Source organism: Benincasa hispida, chromosome 2 (assembly GCF_027475165.1).
Source record: "Benincasa hispida cultivar pf3 chromosome 2, pf3_genome.v1.1, whole genome shotgun sequence".
Classification (NCBI taxonomy): Eukaryota; Viridiplantae; Streptophyta; class Magnoliopsida; order Cucurbitales; family Cucurbitaceae; genus Benincasa; species Benincasa hispida.
The window spans coordinates 50,175,174-50,182,087 of record NC_143479.1 but is presented as its reverse complement, the minus strand read 5'-3'; the positions used below and the strand labels follow the sequence as shown (position 1 = coordinate 50,182,087).

The 6,914-nt window shown below is 32.9% G+C and overlaps 1 long non-coding RNA gene across 4 annotated transcripts; it reads left to right on the top strand.

Annotated features, from left to right (window-relative positions):
* The first annotated feature begins 16 nt into the window (after positions 1 to 16).
* LOC150037978 (uncharacterized) lies at positions 17 to 6,250 on the top strand. 4 transcript variants are annotated; one of them, XR_016527621.1, is made up of 5 exons: positions 17 to 1,914; positions 2,215 to 2,426; positions 3,040 to 3,163; positions 3,607 to 3,893; positions 5,804 to 6,250. It is a non-coding gene; the product is annotated as an uncharacterized LOC150037978 (long non-coding RNA). The 4 variants fall into 4 exon arrangements; XR_016527620.1 differs by lacking the exon at positions 5,804 to 6,250 and having other exon boundaries at positions 17 to 417; positions 3,607 to 4,067; XR_016527622.1 differs by lacking the exon at positions 5,804 to 6,250 and having other exon boundaries at positions 3,058 to 3,163; positions 3,607 to 4,067.
* Positions 6,251 to 6,914: the final 664 nt, after the last annotated feature.

The following is a 6,914-nucleotide window of genomic DNA, read 5'->3' as shown; positions in this document are numbered from 1 at the left end:
TCATTGAGCAGTTTTGGCAGATAATCTACTTGTGAACTATACTTTAATTTTCAAATATCAAACTCTACTTTAATTTTCAAAAGTTGCTGGTGATTACGATAACGTTATTAAAATAAACAAATTTTTCCTCCTAAAAAGACAATTTTTGAGTTCTCAATAGGTGAATCTTCTAATGTATCATTTTCTATACTTTCTTTTGTGAATTGTGATATATAACTTTATGGTTCTCTGTGTCTCTCCAAAGAGATTTGTCAACTTTGGGAAACCTAGATTTGCTTTGAAATATTTTATGAAAAAAGGGATGTAACATGCGCTCTAACATACCAAAATTTTGTTTCTGCTGTCATTGGCCTTGCAGGAACATGAAAGATTTTCTCATTTTCCAGTATATTCCACTGGCGGCTCTTGGCCTTACAGGTTATAAAAATCTTAATTTTTGGTTGCATACCAGCCTTTATTGGTGGAAATTTGATCTCTCTCTCTCTCTCAAATTCTTCTTTTTCATTTTTTTTTACTTTCCTTTTTGGTATCATATGGTCATATGATAGTTTGGCTTGAAAGTGTAATATAAGACTCGTAAATATTGCCTATAAAAAAATTTCATTATTCATCAGGTTAATCCCAATTGCTTTCTGTTTGGTGGGTTTAGAAATTAGAAGAATATAGGCAACAAATTGTCCCTTCCATACCTGAAGCTTTGTTAAGGAAAAACACCGCAAACCAAATGAATGATTGTTTGGCCTAGTTAGACCTTTTCAGGGACAGCTCAAGCATCCAAGGAGAGTAATTCAATTTCTGCAGTTGTCTCCTTCAAACAGATGAGAAGGTCGAAGTAATTGCCGTTATGACATTGTCCAGATCTACTAATATACTTAATTTCCTCTTCATTTTTTTGTTCCCAATTTAATTTATGTGGATTCGAGATTATTGTTGACGAATATGATAAAGTACACACATCTTAGCACGCGTGCACACACACAAATCAGTCTTTTGAGCTGAAAATTATACCTGTTATTTTAGAACAGGTGTATAAATGAGCAAAAGCTTTGGAGTGTCTATTGTGGTGTTGATCCATATTTATCCCTCATGTATGTGGCTTTTTGGTAGCAGAACTATCATTATTCTGTGATCCAGAAGGAAGGGATGCACTACAGTCAACTAGATTGCTTGTATTGATATTAATGGTCCAACTAATTGTTTCCCAACTTTTTTGTTTATGAAGAGTACAAATGAAAGGGTGATAAGGCAGCAGAATTTAAGATGTGTTAGATTATTGGTGTTGATTGGGGTACAACATAATCTCTATCCTTCTCTGGTTGAATCCCCTCAATGGCTTGTTTGGAGTGTTGGATGGTTGATGAAATAGCAATGTGGAGGATTTGAAACTCCAACTTCAGTATACATGTCATATGTACACAACGATGGGGATTCTTTTGATCTTAAAGAATAGACAGTGGCATAAATTCCTTTTAACATTTCATTAATTTCAGTCATTGAACCCTATTTCTATCATTTTAGGGGCGTTTGGAATTTTGAGTTTAATGATTAAATTTGGAGTTTGGTTTAGACAGTTGATTAGTTTGTGGAGTTAAATGATTTGTCTGGAGTGTTGTGCATTTAATATAAATTTAGGAAGTCTATGTTTGAGATGCAAAGTTATTTAATATGGAACTTTAAAATGTGTGCTTATTTTTTTGCGACATTTTTTTATGTAAACCATACCATTAGACTTATATTTGAATAAAAAGTTTCTATAATAACAAATTCAATTTCAAATTCTTACAATATTTGTTCCTTTTAATTTTGCAGTTCTGCTCAAATTTGATTTGGGATTGAACGTAATTGTATCAAGCTTTCTTACTTTGAGATCCATTTAGATGGTTTGAATTTGAATTTTACATTTTTTTTCAAAAGGTATTTGGGATACTGTTTCGAATATGGTCAAATTTGATTTAAGGTCTACTTAGTTAGTCTTTGTATAATTTGATTTGGGATAAAAAAAAATTTAAATGTCCAAATTCAAATAAACAAATTTGAAATTTATCGAACATATTTTTAAAATTTAAATTTGATCAATTTGTTGATTATAATTGGAATCAAAATGAAATCTTGATAAGATTTCAAATTGATTAGTTTGTTTAAAATATATAGTTTTTATTTTAAAAAGTTTGTTTTCCAATATTAATATGTTTATTTTTTTTTTCGAAACATCAGAGGGAGAGAGGAAATATTCAAGTTTTGCTTGACAATGGCATAGGGAAAGAAGAGATGGTGTCCATGAAAATTGCGAATCCAATGGCAAAAGATCCATCCACTCTCATCATCCCAAAATATGGAGCACCACACAATTGCCCTTCACCTTTGCCAGGCTTTCTAATTAAACACGTTGCAGGCGATGCAACTCGGCAATCCTATGCGCAAAGTAGGTATGGGATGATTTTCTATTTGTTCTATTGACAACTAGTGAGAAGAAAGTGATTAGTTTTGGAGGATGTTTGAGGGTTTTTTTTAAGTAGAAGTTTGAGTGTTCAATGATTAGCCCTAAGTATAGCCACACTCTTAATTAGTCGAACCTTTTTATTCGAGCTCACATATAAGCACTATGTCAGTTGAGCTACGCTCTTATTGACATGATATAATTAATTTAATTATATATGATATAATTACTATAATGTATTTGATACATTATAATACAAAATTTATTTGAGAGAAAATAAATATTTGAATATAAAAAATTAACCAAAATATTTATAAAATTAAATATTTTTAACAGTTTTACCATTTGAAATAATTTTCCTATATATATATATATATTAAGGTAGTTATATATATATAATAGTTTTATCATAAATTAAAATTAATTTTTCAATTTTAGTTTTACTTTTGAATTATTGTGAGGTTTCCCTCCCCATTTTTCTCTCAATCCTTATAATGTGTAGGAGTGGGCATTCTAATTGATTTTTATTTTTTCCTTCTTCTTCTCTAGTTACAGAGAGATACATAATAGTTCTGATCTTCATCTCTTCTAATCTTTCTCAGTTTTCTTTTTCAAAATAGTCAGAGCACACACTCCTCCTAGATTCTCACCTAGAGAATACAGTGGTTTCCGTCGTGGTGGTATCTTTTAGTTCGAAGTAATTCCATTGAAGAACGATCTTTAAAGGTAAGGGTTTCTGAAACCCAAATTTGACTTCTTCTGCATTTTCTTCCAAGCATGTTGTTTTTAATTAGATACATAATTCTGTATGATTGCTGTGAAGTTATGATTCTATAAATTTTGGGTTTGGGTCCGATCCCGTGTTCCGCTCAAGGACCTTCGATGATTCCTACAATTGGTATCATTGCGGGGTTTTTTGGCCCAAATTTTTTCCAAAAATTCAGAATGATTTTATAGTTTAATGGTGGGATTTAACATTCTGTATATTTCATGTGATGGTTGTCTGTGAATGTTGTTTGCAATAATGGATGTTTTGGGATTGGGCATTTAGATTTAATTGCTTTTGTTTTACAATTTTTTTTTTTTTTTTTTGTAAGGGCCCATGTTTTGGGGCATTAAATCGTTATCGAGTCTATATTTTTATGTTGAGTCGTTCGTGATGATCCCAGTCGAGTTCTGGAGAAATCGAGGCGAATTTCGATGGCGTTTCGAAGGAGTACAGTGGGCAATTGTACTGTAGTGTCGCGACGTTCGATGCTACGGTCGATGATCTTCTCCATAGCGTTGCGACGCTAAGGCACGACGTCGCTTTGCTTCGAGAAGGAGAAGACGTGCAGTCCAGCTTCGGTTCGCGTGCGGTTCGTGGCATGCTGGTCTAATTTGGTTCATGGGTTCTCCGATTCAAGTTGTTTGGGTTCCTTTGGACTGGTTTGTGGTCTGGTTCGAGCGATTCAAGGTCTGGTTCACCTGTTCAAATCAAATGGCTATTATCTTGTATGATTTATATTTTTAGTTATATGTCATAATGTATGTCATATGGTATTAAATCCTACCATAGGTTATGCATTTAATTTCATGCACAATTTATATTATAAGTTTTATAATATATATATTTGCATGATTTAATTTTATAGCATGCTCATGCGTCATATAGTATAAATATTATAATATATGTATGCATGCATTAATAACATATACATGCATAATTTATATTATAAGAGTTATAATATATAGTATGAACGTATGTTTGAAGTATGATATTAATTGGTTCATTACTATTGTATATAATTGTTATATATGTTAGTAATAAATTGAAATTGCATGAAGCATGTCACCACTTTAGGGTAATTTAATCGTTATAAATTTACCTAAGTATGCTTTACATGCAATGTATGATTTTAATTTATTTCTTTTGCTTATAATAGTTATAACAAAAAGAAATTAGAAATTAAAATCAATAAATCATAATTGCATGTAAACCTTAGGTTAAAATTCATTTTTTAAAATAGTTTTAAAATATGAATCATATAAACCTAAGATCATTTTTCTAATGAGATTAAAAATTTAGTTTAATCTTTTAATCGGTTTAATAGGATTAAATTGGTTATGATTAAAAGATTAACATTGTAACAAATGTATCTATAAGAACCTTCTAAGGCTAGTTCTATCTAGGCTAGGATATTTAAGTTGACGAAAATGTTACACCCCTACCTAGGAACTTAACTGGAAAGATGAATTAGATAGATTTGTTACAAGCATGCAGTTATCGGTTAACATTTGTTAAAGTGTTTAATAAACCTTAATAAAATATTGTTTAACTATCCAAAGAAAATGTTATTTTTGGGCAAATTAAACATCTACTTAGTTAAAATCAGTAGCCAGATTTTTCTAAGTTTATTAACCTTAGGTAAAACGCTGAGTGAGAGGAAAATGTGGTATATGATACTTCATTTTATCCTCTACATGTTTCAACCTAAAAGTTTACATCGTGAGTTCTATACTCGGCCTCGAGACACCTTGAGTGTACCCCTATGGATGGTGTTTGTATAGATCAATAACAAGGTGAATGGAGAGAGTGTTTATAGTAAGTGGGAGCAGGATGTGTGACAACACATCCTTTGGTCTTTCTCGTTAGTTTGAAGTAAATTCTCATGCACGACCTTGTGACACCTTGAGTGTCCCCCTACGGATATCATTTTTGCATGATGCTTTATTCAAACTCCAGAAATGGGTAAGGGTTTACTTTAGTTTTTGCCCCAATCAGTCTTTTCCTATAGTTGGCTCATTAGGGCGGAACTTCAGAATCTACAATGAGGGATTATACTTACAATAAATGTTAAGCGAGTTTAACAATTTTTGGACCGAACAATGGTAACTGATAATTACAATAACAAAAAGTTGTTCTGTCTATTGGTTGAGATTGTTTCATTTCAGTGAAGGGGCACCTGATCACCCTACGCTTTTGTCCTGTCTCACTAAAGTATCATTGTAAAATAGATGTCACTTGTCAATAAGAGCATGGCTAGTGTTCATACTATCGATCTCGTGGTTTGAGGTTCGATTCCTCCACCCCACATTTTAATTACAATACCTTTGCAAAAAAAAAAAAAATGTCACTTAGGGTGCATTAGATTATTTTGCTAAAATTGATTGGTTTTTCTAAATGGTTAAATGAAAATATACTAATATAAATAATTTGTATGGTTTCAACAAATTTATTCATAATGACTTCTGTGATTCTAAATTTACTTGTTCCCGACAAACTAACGGGCGATAATTACACAAGTTGAAAAAACACAATCAACACTATCTTAATCATTGATGAACTCCGATTTTTTCTAATGGAGGACTGTCCTTCCATTCCAGCTCCAAATGCTGCTTGCAATGTTCGAGAATCATACGAGCGATGGACATGGGTAAACGAGAAGGCCCGAGCGTACATCTTGGCAAGGCTTCTTGAAGTCTTGGCCAAGAAGCATGAGTTCATGCTCACGACCCATGAAATCATGGAGTCCTTGAGGGGAATGTTCGTACAACTGTCTGCACAACTCGGGCACAACACTCTCAAAGACATCTTCGATGCCCGTCTGCAAGAAGGGACATCTGTTAGAGAACATGTTTTCAACATGATGGTTTACTTTAATGTGGTGGATGAATGAGTCCATCATTGATGAAGGCAGTCAGGTTAGCTTTATCTTGGAAACTTTACCTAAAAGTTTTCTACAGTTTCGTAGCAATGCTATTATGAATAGGATTGACTATAACCTGACTGTTGGGGTTGATGCCCTAAATTTTGTAGGGTTCTATAGTTTGTAATTATGTTGTACAAATATTTTATTTATGTAATAAAATATATGATATTTTATTTCAAAATTAGTTGTATTAACCACAAACTAATAAACTAGCATCCAAGGTTATCTTGTAGCTTACACATGTAAGTAAAGATGTACGAGTGGATCATGTTTAAGTGATAACCCAAATGGTCTGTAGTAGATGGATAAGGTTGAATACCTTATCCTGGTGACACTACGAGTTTGCCCGCTTTGTAGATGTTACAATCGTTGTAAAGTGCTACAAATGATCTGATCCTAATCATTCATGTGGAGATATGTGAGAGAGGATATTCTATACAAAGAAGTTTGTATAAGACCGGACCACGAAATATTTAGTCTCATTATATAACGTCGTTTATAATAGAGACTTACATTTCACCAAGATGACCATAGGTAACATGACCTGAATCTTGAATGAGTTGTGAACTCCTACCTATGAAGGCGGTCCTTTGATTTGTATAAGTGAGAGTGGCCAGATTGTCAACTCAACAAACCTACCATTTTGGGGATTCGTCTGATTGAAGAGTTGGGAACATAGCTACACGAGAGAGAATTCACTCATTCCCCAATGTTAGGGTAAGTAGATAAATTGCTTCTTGATTACGGGGCTTGAATAATGTGACGCCACACCCTCTCCTGGCCCG